The sequence below is a fragment of the Mobula hypostoma genome, chromosome 24 (genome assembly GCF_963921235.1).
Source record: "Mobula hypostoma chromosome 24, sMobHyp1.1, whole genome shotgun sequence".
In the NCBI taxonomy this organism is placed as follows: Eukaryota; Metazoa; Chordata; class Chondrichthyes; order Myliobatiformes; family Myliobatidae; genus Mobula; species Mobula hypostoma.
In genome coordinates, this window is record NC_086120.1 from 15362639 (window position 1) to 15383734 (window position 21096).

Sequence of the window (21096 nt, forward strand, 5' to 3'; positions counted from 1 at the left end):
TGAAGAGCAGGAAGATTGCATCTTGAATCCTTTATATATTGAAGAGCCAGAACTATTGACATCAGAACCCCCGACTCTAAATAGGAACTGCCTACATTTCTCAATGCTACTGTATAGACGATACAGCACTGTGCGTGTGTGTGTTAGCATGCCTGACGAAGAGAGGCTGGGCTTGGCCATGATAGCCAAAATTCATAGGGTCATGGAGCACAGATACAGGCTGCTTGGCACATAGAATCTGTACTCACTGTCAACCATCTAATTTCATCCTACATTATCCCCTTTTTTTTGGACATTCTAAACACCATCCCTAGACTTGGCCACTCATTTTCATACCCGGAGCAGTTTGCAGTGGCCAACCCACACAGCCTTGGGATGTAGCAGGAAAATGGAGCATCCGGAGGACCCAGCTGTACACAGGAAGAACGAGCAAACTCCACATGGGCAGCACCACAGGTCAAGACTGAACCCGGGTCTCTGGCACTGTGAGGCAGCAGTTCCACTAACTGTGACACACTGGAGTTGATTAGTCTATCAACACTCCTGCTATTTTGTGGAGGTACATCCTGAAATAGTGAATTCAGTCTGTTGGGAGGGATTAGCGAGGCAGTACCACTGCTCGGCCGAGATGCATTATTGATATTATAACAAAAATATTTCCTTCAAAGGAGCAGTTGATTATACTCCAAGTGCCTGATTGCTCTGGGTTCTGTCGGCTATCTGGCATTTATCACAATACTGTGCTATTCTGTATTTGGAAATTCAAAGTTGCATTATTGGTGAATACTGCCACTGTGATTAATGAAGCATATTATCATTCTTGTAAATTTCATTAATGGAGAACATGATTGTGGGTTATAAGGTGCAGAAAAAAATTGTACTCCCGGTACCCAAGCTATAAGTATCTGCAGTAATTTGTTCCTGTGCACTGGATGATAATGACAATGTAAATTAGATTGCAGTTCAGTCGATTACTTTATAGTTCCATTGCAATCACTTCTGCTCAAAATCAATGGGGGTGAAATTGGACCTGGTACAACCAGGTTTTTGGGAGCTATTAAGAATCACGAGTGCTCCAAAAAGGCATCCATGGCACTCGAGCACACAATCACTTGCGTCACATAGGAGGTTTGATTGAAGATGCTAGTGTGCGCACATCGAACAGCTCCAGAAACGTGCTGAGCAGGCAGATGACCACCTTCCCACCCCAACTGAACACCAGCGCAAGATTTTGGAACTGAATGCTGCAGTTAATTCACTCTCAAACCAGTACCATTCAAGACCCGTTCAACAGGAAGACAAACCAAAACCAGAAACATTTAAATGGACCATTTGTAAGGAATATGATGGTTAGGTTACTGCTTTCTGAACCATAGGTTCTACGGATCGCTATGCCATCAATCTGTGGAATATAAATTCAAATTGTTAAATAAATCAAAGACTTTGATATAAAAATTAAGTTGGTCCTAATAGTGGCAGTCATGAAACTACTGTATGGTAATGAAAACTCCTTTGGTTCACTGATGTCTTTCAAAGAGGAAACCAGTTTGTGTACCCATTCTGACCTCCAGTCTGACTCCTGACACAACCAGGGTCCCAATCTGATTTCAGGTACAGTCTGTGAAGAGTTTGCATGTGGTCCTTGTGACTGTGCAGGTTTTGCTGGGTGATCCAATTTCCTCGCACATCCAAAAGATGTATTGGCCACTGTAAATTACCCCTTATTGTTTGAATAGGCAAAGGAATGAAAGGGGAATTGATGTGTATATCACAGAAAGTAGGTTTCAAGGCTGTATGGAAATAAGGAGCAGTGAATGTAACTCATGAGACTGCTTTTCTCTTTGGAGCAAAGGAGGATGACAGGGCACCTGATAGAGGAGGACAAGATGATAAGAGGCACGAGTTGAGTGGATAGCCAGAGACTTTTTCCCCAGGAGAGGAAACACTAATACAAGGGGCATGGTATTATGAAAGCTTAGAGGGGATGTCAGAGGTAAGAACTTTTACACAGAGAGTGGTGGGTGCATGGAAGGTGCTGCCGGGGTGGTGGTAGAGGCAGATACATTAATCATATAAACCATATGACAACTACAGCACGGAAACAGGCCATCTCGGCCCTTCTAGTCCGTACCGAACTCTTACTCTCACCTAGTCCCACCGACCTGCACTCAGCCCATAACCCTCCATTCCTTTCCTGTCCATATATCTATCCAATTTAACTATAAACGACAACATTGAACCTGCCTCAACCACTTCTGCTGGAAGCTCGTTCCACACAGCTACCACTCTCTGAGTGAAGAAGTTCCCCCTCATGTTACCCCTAAACTTTTGCCCTTTAACTCTCAACTCATGTCCTCTTGTTTGAATCTCCCCCATTCTCAATGGAAAAAGCCTATCCACGTCAACTCTATCAATCCCCCTTATAATTTTAAACACCTCTATCAAGTCCTCCGTCAACCTTCTATGCTCCAAGAATAAAGACCTAATTTGTACAACCTTTCTCTGTAACTTAGGAGATGAAACCCAGGCAATATTTTAGTAAATCTCCTCTGTACTTCAGGGACACTTAAGTGTTACATAGGCACATAGATGATAGAAAAATAGGGGATTATGTAGGAGGAGGATCTTAGAGCAGGTTAAAAGGTCAGCAGAATTGAATTGACTTTATTTCTTACATCCTTCACATACATGAGGAGTAAAAATGTTTGCTACGTCATCATGTGCCGAAGGGCCTGTACTGTGCTGTAATATACTATGTTCTATGCTTTATTGTAAAGAAGGGCTGAATGGCCTCCTCTATATTGGAGCCACTAAGTAAATAATAGAAACAATTACTCTTGACTGCCTCCTTAACTTGGCAATTGATAAATTGGGTTATTATTGTCAGAAGTATGGAGGTACAGTGAAAAACTTGCTTGCATACTATTCATACAGATCAATTAATTACAACAGTGCATTGAGGTAGTTCAATAATAACAATGCAGAATGAAGTGTTAGAAGTACAGAAGAAGTGCAATGTAGATAAATTATAAGGTGCAAGGTCATAATGAGGTATATTGCAAGGTCAAGAGTCTATGTCATTATACTAGGGAGCCTTTTAGTAGTCTTATAACAGTAGGACAGGAGCTGTCCTTAATTAGGAACTCCAGTTAGACAGTTGCCTGTGAGATCCACAATCTATGAATAAATAAGTAAGGAAGCAACTACTTCCTCTTGGAGGTACTGTGAATTTTACAAGTGTCTGATATTTTCAAGACCTGAGCACAAACCTACTTAATGGTCAGGAAGAACCGGCTTTACTCCTGGTCCAATATCCCACCCTTGGTGCTATCTGCCTAGCAAGTTATTTCAAATAGTTCCCCAAGAGAGGTGCAGCAGCTGCTGAAGGACTTCTTGATGACTTGTCATTTGACATCCATACCAATTGTCCCCAAACGTGTGCAATTGTGGATATTCTCTTTGCAAGGAGAACTAAGAGGAGGCATCAGAGCAAGAGGGTAGAAAAGGGAATCTTTCTGAGGAAAGGAAGAAAGAAAGCGGAAAACAGAAAACTACAGGCCAGTTAACCTAACATTTGCCATTGGGAGAATGCTGGCATCTCAAAGTTCAAAGTAAATATATTATCAAAGTACATACATGTCACCATATACTACCATGAGATTAATTTTCTTGCAGATATTTACAGCTGATAAGGAAATACAGCAGAATCAATGAAAAACTACACACAAAGACTGACAGGCAACCAATGTACAAAGAAGATAAATGGTGCAAATATAATAATGATAATATTAAATAGTAAGTAAATAAGTAATACTGAGAACATGAGTTATAGAATCCTTGAAAGTGAGTCCACAGGTTGTGAGTCAGTTCAGTGGTGGGGTGAGTGAAGTTATTCACACTGGTTTCAGAACCTTATGGTTGAAGGGACCCGTTTCTGAACCTGGTGGCGTGGGACGTAAATCTCCTGTACCTCCTACCCGATGGTAGAATGTTAGGGAGGCATTTTCCTTTCATGGTCTGGACTATATCCACCACTTTTTGAAGAGTAGTAGTAAGATTGGGACCTACACAATCAATGATGGTGCCGCAGGAAGCAGGACCTATGTAACCACCTTGGATATGACTCCAAGGATAGCAGCAGGTAGCAGCGCAGGTAGAAGTTAGTGTGGAAGAGATATTAGATACTTACCTTCATTAGCTGTACACAGAATAAAAGGGAGGTTACTACAGCTCACTAAATATGGGCTTGGCCACAACCAGAGGACTGTGAGCAGTTCTGATTAGCACACTAGAGAAAGGATGTGACTGTACTGGATAAGGTGCGAAGAGGATCCAGAGGATGTTGGCTGGATTGAGCATTTTAGATATGAGGGAAGGCTGGATAGGTGGCGTATATTTCTCATAGAGCTAGTGTCCATCCAATTGAAGTATAGAAAATGATGAGGAGTGTTTGATGGCTTTTGGCTTATACTCGATGGAATTCAGAAGGATGGGGCAGGGACTGTCATTGAAACCTGCAGAACAGTGAAGGCCTGGATAGGGTAGACAGGGAGAGGCTGTTTTCATTAGTAGGATTTTCTAGGATCTGAGGGGACAGCCTCAGAATAAAAGGATATCCCTTTAAAACTGAGATGAGGAGAAATTTCTTCAGCCAGATGGTAGTGAATCCGTGGAATTAGTTGTCACAAAGGGCAAGCAATTGTGTGAATTTAAGGCAAAGATTAATGGGGTATTTATTGTTAAAAGGGGTTAAGGGTTACAGGAAGATGGCGGAAGAAAGGAGTTGATAAAAAAAACAGCCATAATTGAGTGGCACAGCAGATTTGATGGGCCTAATAACTTAATTCAGCACCCTGCTTTATGGTCTTATACGCAGGGTAGATAGTGAGAATTTCCTCCCTTTGCTGTGGTATCTATGACCTCAGAACATGGGTTTAGCATACATGGTGAGGATTTGGAGGGGAGTTACTGAAGTCAGTACAGTATTGAAGCCAATGTGAACAATGGAGAAATGGGCTTTTATAGTAGATTCACATTCAACATTCAACATGACAACATTCAACAGAATGTCTTCCAGAAAAATGTCCGATTGAATGCTCAGTACATCAGTGTGGCAGCCAATTGCTTCATCATGGGTACCAACATATCATGGGTAAATTCAGCCAACTATCATTGAAACAGTGAACTTAGAAAATATTCAAGTGAAGTATTGAAGACTTTAGGCCAGATGAAACGCTTAGTGAGTGACAACAGTTTGCAAATAAAACTACCAATTGTTGTAACTGACGTCAACAATTGATCAACCCTGATGAACAAAGATTGGTTCAGAAAATTGAAAGTGGACTGGAAAGAGGAGCTCTGCATGAATGATTAGAAATCAATCTCGGGTACGCAGCTGCAAAATATACGCAAATGTTCCAGAATATCTGTGGGTATGATATGTTAAAAGCCACATCTGTAGTCAGGTGCAAAACCAACACATTGTATGACTCATTCTGCTCCACTTGCACTGAACAAAAGTTACGTAAACTTGAATGAGATGAAGTTCAATTCAATATGAGCCAGAGCAATTGGGCAATGCCAATTACAGTAGGATCTAAAACAAATAGGTCTGTTTGACCACGTAGTAATGGGTTGTATCTTAAATAACACTGATTTGAAGTACAGGAATAAAATAGAGTTTAGCGACACGGTATCGTAACAACAACCTTTCCCTCAATGCCAGCAAAACAAAAGAGCCAGTCATTGATTTCAGGAAGGGGAGTGGTGCAGATGTCCTGTCCATATGAACAGTGTTGAGGTTGAAAGGGTTAAGAGCTTCAAGTTTCTAGGAACGAACACCACCAATAGCCTGTCCTGATCCCACCATATTAATGTCATTGCTGAGAGAGCTCACCAATGTCTCTATTTCCTCAGGAGGCTAAACAAATTTGGCATGTCCCCATCGATCCTTACCAATTATTTTCAGTTCACCATAGAAAAAGATCAAAGTTGAAAGTATATTTATTATCAAAGTACGTTGTGGCAGCTCGCCCACGAGGCAAGCGAACTGGCTTCAGCAGTCGCGGGCGAGTCCACAGCCAGCGGCAACTGAGGGGGCTCTGAGTGCGGGGCAGATCTCGGCCCAGAAGCCACCGTCACTCCCGCCCCACAAAGAGTGGGGGATGCTGGGAGCGGGTACTTAAGCGCGCGCGGATTGAAACAGTAAACAGTTCAACCAGACCCTGCTGGACTCAGTGTGTTGCTTTCACTCGTAGCGTATCAGCGCGACTACATTGGTGACCCCGACAGTCCAACGGCATTTGGACCCAGCATGAATGATTCGGCTCTGCAGAATGCAGCTTCCCTTAAACTGCCAACCTTCTGGACCACTCAACTCCTGGTCTGGTTCGAGCAAGCAGAGGCCCAGTTCCAGGTCAGGCAAGTTGTCTCAGCCGCCACCAGGTATTACTACAGGGTGGGCGCCCTCGACCAGGAGACAGCGGGCCACGTTATCGACTTTCTGCATCAGCCCCCGGCAACAGACAGGTACGAGGCACTCAAGACCCTGTTAATCTGCACATTTGGCCTCTCCCGCCGTGAATGGGCTGCGCGGTTACTGCATATGGATGGCCGGGGCGACCACGCGCCATCAGCCCTGATGAGCGACATGCTAGCACTGGCAGATGGCCTTGCCTGCTTTTTGAACAGATCTTCTTGGAGCAAATGCCAGAAGACATCTGCCTCCTGCTAGCAGATGAAGACTTCAGAGACCCGCGCAGGGTAGCTGCCTGCGCGTACGTGCTTTGGCGCACCAAACAAATTGGCAGAACCACCATCGGAATTAGTGCTGTGGCACGGCCGAAAGCCCAGCCCTCCCACACCCCAGCAGCGGAGCACCGAACACCCACACCAAGGGACGGCACCATTTCTGAGTCTTGGTGTTTTTATCATCAAAAGTGGGGTTCCGGGGCCCGCTGCTGCCGACGGCCATGCTCGTTCCAGGGAAACACCAGGACCAGCCGTCGCTGATGGCTATGGCAGCTGGTCACCGTGATAGCCTCTTCTACGTTGGGGACAAGCACTCCAGGCGTAGATTCCTGGTGGACACGGGGGCAGAAATCAGTGTCCTACCCCTCTCGAGCCACAATACCCGAACTAGAGGAACAGGACCGGAACTTACGGCAGCCAACAGCAGCGCCATCCACACCTACAGCACAAGAACCATCCCCTTGCAGTGCGGTTCCAGCCGCTTTACATGGACATTTACGCTGACCGCAGTATCACAGCCATTGCTGAGTGCGGACTTCCTCTATGCACACTGCCTGCTCATGGATTTGAAGGGTTGACGATTAGTCCATGCGAAGACGTTCCAGACTTTCTCCCTCGGTGAGGCCAGCTTACCGGCCCCGCACCTGGACTCCGTCACTTATTCCGACAACGAGTTCGCTAGAGTGTTATTGGAGTTCCCATCTATCATCACACCGCAGTTTTCCTCAGCAGACCCCAAACACGGCGTGATGCAACACATCCCCACACAGTGACCTCCCCTTCATGCCCGGGCCCACAGGCATCCGCCCGACAAGCTCCGCCTCGCGAAGGAGGAATTCAAGAAGATGGAGGAGATGGGGATTGTGCGGCGTTCCGACAGCCCGTGGTCCCATATGGTGCCCAAGTCCGCGGGAGGGTGGAGACCGTGCGGCGACTATAGGAGGCTGAACGACGTCACCACGTCCGATCGCTATCTGGTACCACAAATCCAGGACTTTACGGCCAACCTGCACGGGGCGCGCATCTTTTCGAAGATTGACCTGGTCCGAGGGTACCATCAGATCCCAGTCCACCCGGACGATGTACCAAGACGGCCCTCATTACCCCCTTTGGCCTGTTCCAGTTCCTCAGGATGCCGTTCGGCTCAAAAACGCAGCGCAGACGTTCCAGCGCCTGATGGACACAGTAGAGCGAGATCTGGTCTTTCTGTTCATCTATCTGGATGACATACTTATCACCAGCCGCTCCCGCCAGGAACACCTAGCACATTTACGCCTGCTCTGCCGCCGCCTAAGTGACTACGCCCTGGCTATCAACCCACCAAGTGCCAGTTCAGCCTACCCACCATCGACTTCTTGGGACACGGGATCGACCGCCATGGAGCTGTCCCCCTGCCAGCAAAAGTTGAAGCTATCCGCCAGCACCGTTAAAGGCCTGCAGGAATTTGTTGGGATGGTTAACTTTTATCTCCGTTTCCTGCCCTCAGCGGCCTGGATCATGCAGCCCCTTTCCGGCTTGATGTCCGGCAAGGTCAAAGAGGTCACCTGGACAGAGGAGGCGACGGCGGCTTTTGAACAAGCCAAGAACATGCTGGCAAACGCCATGCTCCTGGTCCACCCCCAGGTCGACGTCCCCACTGCCCTCACTGTGGATGCTTCCGACGCGGCAGTTGGCGGCGTGCTCGAGCAGCTCATCTAAAGCCAGTGGAAGCCGCTCGTTTTTTTTAGCCGGCACCTATGGCCCCCAGAACTTAAGTACAGCGCTTTCAACAGGGAGCTGCTGGCCCTGTACCCTGCCATCCAGCACTTCAGGTACTGCCTGGAGGGGAGAGAGTTCACGGTCTTCACAGACCACAAGCCCCTCACTTTCATGTTTGCCAAAGAGTCAGACCTGTGGTCGGGCTGCCAGCAAAGCCACCTGTCATACATCTCGGAGTTTACCACCACGATCAAGCACATCTCGGGGAAGAACAATGTGGTGGTTGACGTGCTGTCACGCACCTCCGTCCAATCAGTGCACTCTCTGTCTCCGGGGGTGGATTATGCGGCGTTAGCTAAGGTGGACAGTGAGATGCCGGCGTACCGAACCGCGCCCTCAGGACTCCGTCTCGAAGACATACCCATTGGGCCTGAAGGTAATGAGTTCCCTTGCGAAGTGTCCACCGGGCAACCTCGGCCCATTGTCCCGACCGCTTGGAGGCACCGTGTTTTCCATGCCTTGCACGGTTTAGCCCACCCTTCCATCCAGGCAACCATCCGGCTGATCGCAGACAGGTTTGTGTGGCACGGCCTACGCAAGCAGATCGGGCACTGGGCCAGGACATGCACGCACTGTCAAACATCCAAAATCCAGAGGCACGTGAGGGCCCTACTGCAATCCTTCCAGCCGACCCATAGGAGGATTGAACATGTCCACGTGGACATCGTCGGCCCACTGCTGGTTTCCAGAGGAGCGAGGTAGCTGTTCACGAGGTGGCCGGAAGCTATCTGACTCGCTGACACGGCCACGGAGACATGCGCCAGAGCCCTGATTACCAGCTGGGTGGCACAGTTCGGACTCCCAGCCCACGTCACTTCAGCCAGGGGTGTGCAGTTCACATCGGCTTTGTTGTCTGCACTGGCACAACTCCTCAGAACCCAGCTCCACCGAACGACTGTTTACCACCCGCAGTCCAACGGCCTGGTGGAGCGTTTCCACAGCCACTTGAAGTCAGCCCTGATGGCATGCCTCCGAGGGCCAGGCTGGGTTGATGAACTCCCCTGGGTGCTGCTTGGCATCCGTATGGCATCCAAGGAGGACCTGGCCACATCGTTGGCCGAACTTGTTTACGGTGCCCCACTCACAGTTCCCAGTGAGTTTGTGCCAACACCCCCTGGCCAGGAGGACACACCTATGGTGGTCCTAACTAAACTCCGGGAGCGGCTTGGAACACTTGCCCCAGTCCCTACGTCCCATCACGGAACAACACCCTCTTTCGTGCCCAAGGACCTACAACAGATCAAGTATGTTTTTGTTCGCCGAGGCGCGCACAGACCACCCCTGCAGCAACCATACGTAGGACCCTACAAGGTGGTACGCCATAATGGGTTGACCTGTGTTCTCAACATCGGCGGTCGTGAAGAGACTTTTACCATTGACTGTCTCAAACCGGCGCATCTAGACCTTGAACGCCCGGTTGCGGTGCCACCCCCACGACGACGAGGCCGGCCACCTAAAAGAACTGACAGTGTGTAGGCTGTGGACTCCGCAGCTCCTAGCGCCGGTTCTGGGGGGGGGGGCGGTGTCATGTGGCGGCTTGCCCACACGGCAAGCGAACCAGCTCCAGCAGTCCAGCGACGACAACTGAGAGGACTCTGTGTGCGGGGCAGACCTCGGCCTGGAAGCCGACGTCACTTTCGCCCCGCAAAGAGCGGGGGATGCTGGGAACGGGCACTTAAGCGCGCGCGGATTTAAAACAGTAAACAGTTCAACCAGACCCTGCTCAACTCAGTGTGTTGTTTTCACTTGTTATGTATCAGCACGACTACAACGTATAGGTTATCATATAATACCTTGGGATTCACTGTAGTATAATTGGGCAGAAGATACAGAAACTTGAAAGCTCACGCCACCAGGATCAAGGATAGCTTCTATCTTGCTGTTATTGACTCTGGAATGGATCTCTTCTACAGTAAATTGGAATCTTCACCTCACAATCTACAAATGTTTGTACACTGTGATTTTGCTCTTTATTGTTTCTTTTTCGCACTATACTCTCCCTGTAGCTTTTGCACTTCATTCTGCATTGTTATTGTTTTACTTTGTTCTATCACGGCACAGGATTGGAAATTTGTAAACTCAGCCAGCTCCATCGTGGGCACAGGTTCCCCAGCATCCAGGACACTTTCAAAATGTGATGCCTCAAAATGGCGGCATCCATCATTAAGGACCCCCATCACCCAGGCATGCCCTCTTCTCATTGCTACACTCAAGGAGGAGGTACAGGAGCCTGAAGACACATATTCAACATTTCAGGAACAGCTTCTTCCCGTCTGCCATCAGATTTCTGGATGGACAATCAACCCATGAACACTACCTCAGTATTTTTCCCTCTCTTTTTGCGCTACTTATGTAATTCAATTTTCTTATTTTATATATACTTGTTATTGTAATTTATAGTTTTATTACTATGTATTGCAATGCACTGCTGCTGCAAAACAACAAATTTCACGAAATACGCCAGTGATATTAAATCGGTTTCTGATGCTGAAAAGTTTTTAACTGTTTCATTGTACAATTGACAATAATAAACCAATTAGAGTATCAGTACAAAATGATAATATGGATATCATTTGGATGTGGGTAATGAGAAGGAACCACTGCCTAATACACAGGATTTATTTGCATGGTTAGCAAAATCAATTTTTTCACCAAACCAGATGTGTCGAATGCAAATATTCAATTTAAAGAGGTTAACAACATTTGATAGTTAATTCAGGGAAATAATTTCATTTCTGCAACACATCAGGGAGATACATAACCATATGTGTGTTCCAGAAGAGATGGTAGAAGGAACAACATAAGATTTTACAGAATTCAGTCAAGAATTGTCACTTTTCTCAAGTCAATAAGGGAAAATAATACCAATGTCACAAGCTCCTGAGGGAAAATCAAAGAACCTCACATCCTGTGATTGATTAAATTAGTAAATTATGAGATATGAATTTATCTTTCTTTTCAGAAAGGGGAAAGCAATGTGTTACGTATAAAGGTATGATGCATTTGCATGCACAATGTAGTTAGAGTTGAATAAAGCAGTTACACATGCTCTAGCAGCTCTGTGAGTCTTTTTCTGTTTCTTCATATTCTAACTGGTGATTATGGAGTGAAAAGAATGTCTCCATATACACAACAATATGTTGGCATCAATAGAGGATTAATTAATCAAAAGAGTTGGAATGAACAGGGTCATTAACAGGTTTAGTCAATAAGCCCTAGCTGGTTGAGTGCAACAAGGATTGGTGCTGGGGCCACAACTATTTACAGTTGATGATAATGAATTAAATATAAGGATCAAGTGGTTTACAGCCAAGTTTGCTGATGTTCAAAGAAAATTGGGAAAGCTAGTTGAGAGAAGTGCTGTATCTACAACAGGATAAACTGGATTAAGTAAATGGACAACATCTTGGCAGATGGAGCATATTGCAGGGAAATAGCAGACTATCCATTTAGGAAGGAGACGAGAAAAGCAGAATATTGTATACATGAAGAATAATGCAGAACAGTGGGCTCTCAATGCACAAAACAATTAGCATGCAGGTGTAGGAAGCAATGAACCAAGTAAATGGTGTGTTGGGCTTTCTTGGAAGGGGGTGAGGAATATAAAAACTGCAAAGTGTTTCCTCAAGTATGAACTCACATCTGGAGTAAAACAACAACATTTAGTTCTCCTTACTTAAATAGAGATATAATTGTATGACAGAGGAGATTCATTGGGTTGATTCTTGGGATCAGGGAGGAAACGTGAAAAAACATTATGCAGACTGGGTTGGGTCTATCCTCATTGGATATTGGATAATGCTCATTAAAATCTTTAGGATTCAGAAGGGGATTAATAGTGTGCTCTTTCAGAGGCTGCTTCCCCTTGGAATCTAGAATCTAGATCTAGGGGGCATTGTTTTAGAACAAGGGGTAAGCCTCAATTTTAATTCTTAGTGGCTTGTGAATCTTTGCCATTTTCTACTGAGAGAGCAGAGTGCTTTTGACCAGAGCATGGAACAGATTGATACAAAAACAGGCCCTTCACCCCTGACGTTGTGTTGAACTAATTAAGCTAGCAATTAAATGCCTAACTAAACTAACTCTTCTACCTACACAGTTTTCATGTCCCTCTGTTGTCTGCACATCCATGTGCTTAATTAAGAGCTTTTTGAATGCCTCTATTCTGTTTGCCACCAACCACTCTCTGTGTAAAAAATCTTGCACTACACATCATCTCCTTTGACTCTCTTCTCACCTTTAATGAATGTCCACTAGTAGTCGATATTTCAACCCTGGGAAAAAGATGCCAGCTTTTTACTCTCATAACCTTAGAAGGTTTTATAAGAAAATATCTTCAGTGTGAGAAAGATTTCTGGTCTGCAGGAGACTCGTGAGGAAGAGGCAGAAAGGTGGAGCAGAGGTCGAGGCTCGAGCCAAATGAATGGTGCAGCAGCCTTGGGCTATTTGTGGCCGTATTCCTCCTCCTGCTCCGTATATTCTGACCCAGATACTCCAGTGCATTAGCTATTTCAGCCTTAGGTTAAAGATAGGGATCCATCTCCAGATGGGTTATTTGGCAACTCCTATTGAAAGCATAATGTTCAGTTATCAAGCCACGTCAGGGCTGGACTCAATCTGCCACACTCACTGCCAAAAATCACCAATTGATAATGGTTACTTGTGTGCTCAGCACTTCTGAGGTGGTCACTCAGCAAGGAGCTAATTGCAAAATGGTGGGAAAAAAAAACAAGGTTAATCAGTATCAAATACCTTGGCCAGACTGAATATGGTTTCCAGTGGCCAACAACTCAAAAATGTAAGGAATTTGGCTCTGAAACAACAATCTCCCTCAGAAAAGGAAGGAAGCATTACACTGACTGAGAATGAGTTTAAACTTCTGGAGTGAAGGAAAACAAGCTTTAGATTTCCTTCAGCTCTAGCTTCTAAAATCAGAACATCAAAGTCTTTCAGACCCATATCCCTCAAGTTAATCAGAAATAAATAAAAATGTAAAACGCAGAAAATCCGTCAACCCCTGAAGAATTCTGAAGTAGTTTATTCCTTCCTTCTCTCTCACTGATGCTAACTTGCATTATTTCCAACTGTTCTTTGAGATACTTGGCAATGCTTTTTTATCTCTAGCAGTCCTTGCAACACCTCATTAAATGCTCTTTTATGAAACCGGGTGATGTTCACAGTCACAACTATTTTCGCTGTTCTACACTGCAAGCCTCTGGATAACATTTATTGTACCTTTCATGGACTGTTTTCTGCCATAAACAAAGTTACTAATTATTTTTTTAAAAGTATAAGATTACTGCTAATTAGGAAATGCCAGCATTACTTCATGTATTTCTTTATTACTTACAGCCTTAAGAAATGAGTGTAGCCACAATGTTTTTATTCTAATTTGCCCAGTACTTCCAATCAACACCTGTTATTCACATGCTCCAGTGAACAATGTCAGCTCAAAAATTCTCATTATCAAATGGTGGCTTCTGATCTTGCTCTTGCTATAACCTCCTTCAGCCCTAAAACCTACTGAGAAGCTAGGAGCACAGCACCATAGTTCCTCACAGCTCCAGCAGCACCAGGTCAATCCTGATCTCCACTGTTGTCTATGTGGTGTTTGCACATTACACAACTCGTGGTTACGGGGTTTATCCGGGTTTACTCCCACATCCCAAGGCTATGAAGGTTGGCTGGATGATAAACCACTGTAAAATTGTCCCTAGTGTGTAGGTGGGGGTGAATTTGGGGGCAATTAATGGGAATTGGGGGTTGGTACAGTAGTAAAAATATGGTTAGTACAGGATTAGTGTAAATGGGTATTGGAGGAATGGGACAGACTCAGTGGGTTGATGGGTTTGCTTCTATGCTGTGTGACCTCTGTTGCACAGTTCCATTCACTTTTGCTTAGACCAGATGAAAGGTCTTGACCTGAAACATCGACTGTCCATTTCCCTTCACAGATGATGCCTGAGTTCCTCTAAGTTTGTTTTTTTGCTAAACGTTCTGACATCTACAATCATTCGTCTCCGATTCACTTCACTTGACTGTCGCTAGCTGGACCTTCCACCCTAAATGTTAGGGTAACTTTTGGGTTTAGTAAATGGCTTCAGCCATCAGTCTTCAGTTCCTTTGTAACAATGCATTTCCTAAAAGCTGTGAATATCAGTATCCGAGTCCATTTGTAACAAGGCATTTCCTAAAAACTGTGAACACTAGCCTAGACCTGCTGGCGTCTGTCGGATGAGTGTAATTGGGAGGAGTGAGGTTTGTGTGTAGCTTCAAAAGAAAGCATTGTCTATACTTTGTAAATATGGAATTGTCCTTTGTGTGTGTAGCAAATAAATATCAAGCCCCACGTTGCGCAGAAGACCTTTCCACAGAAAGCGTCTCCGTATGATATGATGCCTGCTGCTGTACCTTGTTTTGTTGAATAAAGAAGCTGCTTTGTATCTACCAGTAACTCTCTCTCTCCCCGGTGATTTCATTCATGCTACAACACTAAACACCAAGCTTAGTCATTTCCAATCCAAAATGCTCTGCCTCCTCACTGATTAAACTTTACCCCAGGCAAAAAAAATGCTTTACTACCTTTCAATCATTTTGATACAATGTTGGAAGTAATCCTATTGTTTGTAAAGGTTGGATGAAGTCTGAAGACCTCAATAATGAGTGTCACTTGACAATGAGGTAGGTTTCTCTTCTGTTTCTGTTTGTTGTTCTCTATTAACCCTGTGTAAATTCATCCTACAGCCAGCACTTAGCCTCACAGGCACTATCTCTTAAGAGGACTTTACAAGCTAAAGCTAGAAGGGAGCAGTGCCGCTGAATGAATGGGAGGGAACGTTGAAACACAAGTCTCAGTTGGGAGGCAGAGGAGATTAGAGGGATCTGGGCAGACTGGTGTAGAAGAGTACATGCTGAAGTATGTCATTTCTGCAAGTTTACCACAGCGATCCTTCAGCAGTAAAGCTTGTCGCTTATGAAAATACCTGGTTTCCTTGGCTGTGTCAGTCCAATATCGCCAAACTCATGACATTGAGGTGCTCTCCCACCTCAAATCCGTGTTTGTGTGGATGCTGTGTAATTTCCTACCCTGTTACAAATTAATATTACGAAATAACAACCAGTACACTGCACACGATTAAAAGATTATATTTATGAATCTTAATTTGACTAAAGGGTTAGTAAAGAACAGAACAAAAGAAGGAAAGGGGCCCATTTTAATGAAACAGTCATACCTTGTGTTGCTAAACGGTCAAATGCGCACAAGCTGGAGCTCAAAGCTTCTCCATAGGCACCGTTCCTCAATTGATCTCGCCCCTGGCTTTGTTGAATCACAGTCCCACTCCGGGGCAGATCCTACGACCTCTTCTCTTCTGCGTCTTCCCTCGTCATCTCCTCTCGAACAAAAGCTCCAAGCTCAACCTTAGGGTCCCTAATCAGAGAAACCTTCCCTCCCCTTAATTTGACAAAGCTAATTGGATAGCACACACTTCTCCTCATCTCTTATCTTCAACAATAACCCAAACAAGCTGAAAACAGAATAGTCTGTTCTGCTCTGCTCTTACAGAACTGCTAAATGAAATTCATACAGCATTATAGTAAAAATATGAACCAGGGTATTACACTTATACAAACACAAGGGTGGTCAAAAAAGGGCGTGTTTTGGGGAAGTCTGAAATGATGGAACATGTCTGTGTTTACCTTGCCTCCTCCTGTTGGCTGGAGGGCAAGGAGATGAGGGCTCCTTTGCTTGAGCATGGACTACTGGAGCAGTGAGATGTGGCAGAGATCAGACCAGTAGTCTGGACTGATCTTGAGGTCAGGAAGCTGACACTGACTGTGGCCTTGAACCCCGCAGACAAAACAATTCAGATAGGACCATACTTGAGGTCACAGGAGACTAGAGACCTCAGCGAGAACTGTTTTGGTGAAGCCTCCTCTGCATCACCATTGCTTTTTAGCCTTCCAACTCTTGTAAATTCTGGCTGGATAGTATCTTGAGCGACGACCCTCTCACTGTCTCTTCTGACACAGAGCCTCTGTGGCATTCAGGAAGAGACAAAACCCTGAAGGAAGTCAGATTTGATAGAGCAAAGTTACTGACGATGCAAGACACACAAAATATTGGAGGAACTCAGCAGGTCAGGCAGCATCTATGGAAAAGAGTACAGTCGATGTTTTGGGCCGAGACCCTTCGGCAGGACTGGATTTTCAGCAACTGCAGATTTTCTCTTGTTACTGAAGATGCAACTCAGTTTTAAGTGTATGCAGTGTGTCGCATCAGCAATGAGATGACAGCATTCTATAAAGCGACCTGGCTAAAGTGTTCATCTGACTGTTCTGCCATTAAATGTCATTGTTTCAGGGAAACTGGGTCAGTAGAAGTTAATTGGTCTGTCAGTAAACAGAATTACTTTTAGAGACCAGTAAATTTTAAAATCAAACTGAAAAAGAATTGTGGGCTTTGTGGGCCTACTGTTCACATCATATGAGGAGACTTTCTAGCACTAACAAAAATTCTGATGGAAAGTCAGGACTGAATTTTCTGTTAGGTGTTAAGAGGCTGTAATGGGGCCTACTTCAGGATTAAATTTAAAACTGCTCAGCACATAGTAGTTCTGCTTTGGCACCCGTGAGAAGGAAGTCCTCGACTAAGTGGTCAATTTTGCTTGGTAATTGCTTGGACCTGGAGATGTTTAACTGTGTTAAACATGATTGATATTTAATTGCAGATTGCTGCTGCCATTTCCATCATTTCCACTCATGCCAAAACTAAGTGATGATTAATTGTTCCCAGCCCTGTTTGCTAAATAGCAGCTGTCGTTGGCAGTGTCAAAATAGAATAGAGAAAGTGCTACCTTTAAGTGATGTGTAAAAGCCTTAGCTGTGGCTGGAAACTGGAGGAGCAAAGTTAACCAGTACTTACTTCACTCATCACTATTCAGAAGTTCCCTGCTGGACTGCACATGGTACAGATATTGATAGGGATGAGGTTAGTTCCAGCTCTCTCACTCATCTCACGGCTTCACCTATCAAGAATGGTATGGTACTGAAAGATGACTAGCAGCCATTGAACCATGCATGAACCATCTTGTGAAGAAGCCTAAAGATATTAATCTAAGGCATGAGAAACCCCAATTATTAATGTGTGACAAATTACAAAGCACCTTTCACTCTATGGAAGTGTTTGTAGAAAAAGCAAATGACAAGGTATGTGTTCACTATCGGTCTTAGTTTCAAAACATGTAAGCAAAGATGCTGAGCATTGAACCCATACTCAGTCAGAGTTTGAATATTAGATTACAGTAACATTTTAGCATCAGAATTAGCTACATTAGCTCTAGCAAGCAAGATGCTTATCTGAAATGCCTGCAGTTCTATTGCTGGGTTGCAGAAGCTGTCATTTTGCTGTTTTGCTGTATCTGAAGTGAAAACATTTAGGAATGATGAAACTACATCAAATCAGCACTTAATCTTCTATACTAGACTCAACAAGGGAAAAGAGACATTGCTGACTTTTGCTCCTCGTTACAAGAAAGGGTCACTTGCTGACATCAAAAGCATTCGAATTTCTAAGACAGCTATCCAGTGTCGAAAGATAAAATTCCATGTTTTCTTTACCATCATCTCTGCTGCACTTTTTAAAGTGCTGGAGTGCAGTCCCATATCAGATAACTCCTGGCACCTTGCACGTGACTGATGTTACAACGTGGTTGCGGACAACAAACGTCTAAAGGTTATGAGACCGTGTTGAGCGAGCCCTCTCTGGTTACCAGCCCGGGATATGCACAGGGCAGGGATGAGTGGATTAGTATACTAGTTGCCCTGCTTGCACAATCTTGGCAGTGCAGTAGCATAGTGGTTAGTGCAATGGTTTACAGCACCTGTCACCTAGGTTCAATTCCTGGTACTATCTGCAAAGAGTTTGTACATTCTCTCCTTATCCTCAAGATGCTTCAGTTTCCTCCCACCCTCCAAAGTTAGTAAATTGTTTGCATATTACGTTGGTGCTGGAAGCATAGCAAAACTTATGGGCTGCCCCTAGCACATCATCAGACTGTGTTGGTCGTTGACACAAATGATGCATTTCACTGCATGCTTTGATGTAGATTTGACAAATAAAGGTAAGATTTAATCTTTAATCAAACCTTTAATCTCATTTAATCTTCAGCCATCCCCAGTGGGCCATTGAGTCTCCTAGTCACTGTGAATTTGGTTGGTACAAAGCATCGCATGAGTAGCTCTTGGTTAAGTTGGAGGTGAAATCGCGGTCCAAGGCATTCAAACAAAAATTTCTCTCAGGATGACACCTCTTTGATCACGTTCATTACAGAGAAAATAGATCTAAGAATTTCAGTGAAGTTAATGACAGGAACTGAGGGGAAATTGTACATCAAAAATCAAGGCATTACAAAATAAACATCTTAATGAATGTAAATTCAACCACAGAAAGTAGACATCGACACTTAGATACATTGTATCTAAACAGAAAAGACAAGTACAGCACCACTGGTATGCCACAATCCACAACAATTGCTGCTGTTCGAATCATTGAACTGAATTGACTTTACTTCTTACATCTTTCACATACATGAGGAGTAAAAATCTTTATGTTACATCTCCATCTGAATGGGGAATGTGCAATTTATAGCCGATTGCAATAAATAGTACAGTATGTACAACAGGACAGTCAATATAGCACAGAAATATAATTATCAGCGTGAATTAATGGCCTGGTGGAAGAAGCTGTCCCAGAGCCTGTTGGTCCTGGCTCTGATACTGTGTTACCATTTCTCGATTGGTAGCAGCTGGAACAGTTTGTGGTTGGGGTGACTTGGGTCCCCAATGATCCTTAGGGCCGCTTTTACGCATCTGTCTCTGTAAGTGTCCTGAATAGTGCGAAGTTCACATCTACAGATGCGCTGGGCTGTCTGCACCACTCTCTGCACAGTTCTGCGATTGAGGGAAGTACTCTTCCCATACCAGGCAGTGAATCAGCCGGTCAGGATGCTCTCAATTGTGCCCCTGTAGAAAATCCTTAGGATTTGGGGACTCATGCAGAACTTCTTCAACCGTCTGAGGTGAAAGAAGCACTGTTATGCTTTTTTCACCACACAGCCGGTATGGACAGACAATGTGAGATCCTTGGTGATGTGTGTGCTGAGGAAACAAAAGCTTTTCCCCCTCCCAACTCCAGATCCATTGATGTCAATAGGGATGAGCTTGTCTCCCTTCTTCCTGTAGTCAACAACCAGCTCCCTTGTTTTTGTGACGTTGAGGGAGAGGTTGTTTTCTTGCTACCAATGTGTCAGAGTGACGACTTCTTCTCTGTAGGCTGCCTCATTATTATTTCAGATAAGGCCAATCGATGTAGTATTGTCAGCAAATTTAACCTTATAATACAAAAGCAGGCAATTTGGCTCCTCAAGTTTGCTTTTCTTTACATGATTAATTGTATTTAAATCCACTCTCCCACTTCAGTAGCTCAATATTTGCACTTCTCACACAATTTTTGAATTTGTTTTCATAAAAAAAGACCAAATAAATGACAGAAGGGAAATTTGCTGCATGGTAAAACTGATCTAAACAACCTAATGAAGCAGTGAGATGTGACGGAGAATGAAAAACAACTGGACATAATTGGAACAGGAGAGATGTAAACCAAAATCCATCAACTTAATAGAATATAATTGAACATAAGTCCATGATTTCCATGAAGGCAAGAATGTAACTTATCTGCTCTTTGAACAGTAATTCTCGGATTGCTGATCTGAACAGTCACGCAATTGTGATCGGAACCCAGTATCTCTCCTTCTCAAAAGTCTCCTGCTGTGAATAAACCTCAGATTCAGCAATCTTTGCAGAAAACATGTTAATATTGAGAAATACGTGGATTCTGGACCAGCTGCGTAGAGAAGTGTATTGAGGATGTTCAATCATGAGACACATCTGGGAGAGGGCAAATCAGAAGCCACGACTTACAGCAGAGGTCTGTGCACGGCTGAGGGTTCATGATGCTGCCTTTAGATCAGGGGATGTGATAGCTTACAGGGAAACAATAACTGTGGTTTTCTGCTCCACCAGGAAGGCGAAATGGGAGCATTCTCAGAAAAGTTACTGACACTCTTGTGATACCAGAGACATGAGGTGCAATGTGGCAAGGATTTCCAAGGATTACAGACTACAAGTCTACCCTGTGCGTCAGTGACCAGGATGTTGCACATCTTCAACACCTGGCTTGATGTGGAGGACAAAGTGCTGGCGAGGAACACACCCCGCCCCCCAAGGGAGTGCTGACACTCCATTTGGCTGAAGCTGAGGTGAGGAAGACCCCGGCCAGAGTCAACCCATGTAAAGCTGCAGGACCTGATAACATACCAGATCAGGTTCCGAAAGACCATGCAGCCCAGCTGACGGATATATTCAACATCTCTCTGGAACAATGCATTGTCCCCTCGGTTTTCAAGATGGCGGCCATCATTCCAGTGCCAAAGAAGGCGACAGTAACCTGCCTAAATGACTATCATCTGGTGGTATTAACATCAACCATTATGAAATGCTTTGAGCGGCTGGTCATGGAGTCTTTCTTCC

The 21096-nt window shown here is 44.6% G+C and overlaps 1 protein-coding gene across 4 annotated transcripts in view; it reads right to left on the minus strand.

The window, feature by feature from the left end:
* Nucleotides 1-21096, minus strand: part of sema6bb (sema domain, transmembrane domain (TM), and cytoplasmic domain, (semaphorin) 6Bb) — a 576599-nt gene that overhangs the window by 161889 nt on the left and 393614 nt on the right. The window contains exon 1 of one of the 4 annotated variants that reach the window (XM_063032164.1): nucleotides 15741-15883. The exons of the other annotated variants lie outside the window; for them this stretch is intronic. The gene's annotated coding sequence lies outside the window, so the exon portion shown is untranslated. Of the gene's footprint in view, nucleotides 1-15740; nucleotides 15884-21096 lie in introns of those variants that run through there. 4 annotated transcript variants of the gene reach the window in all.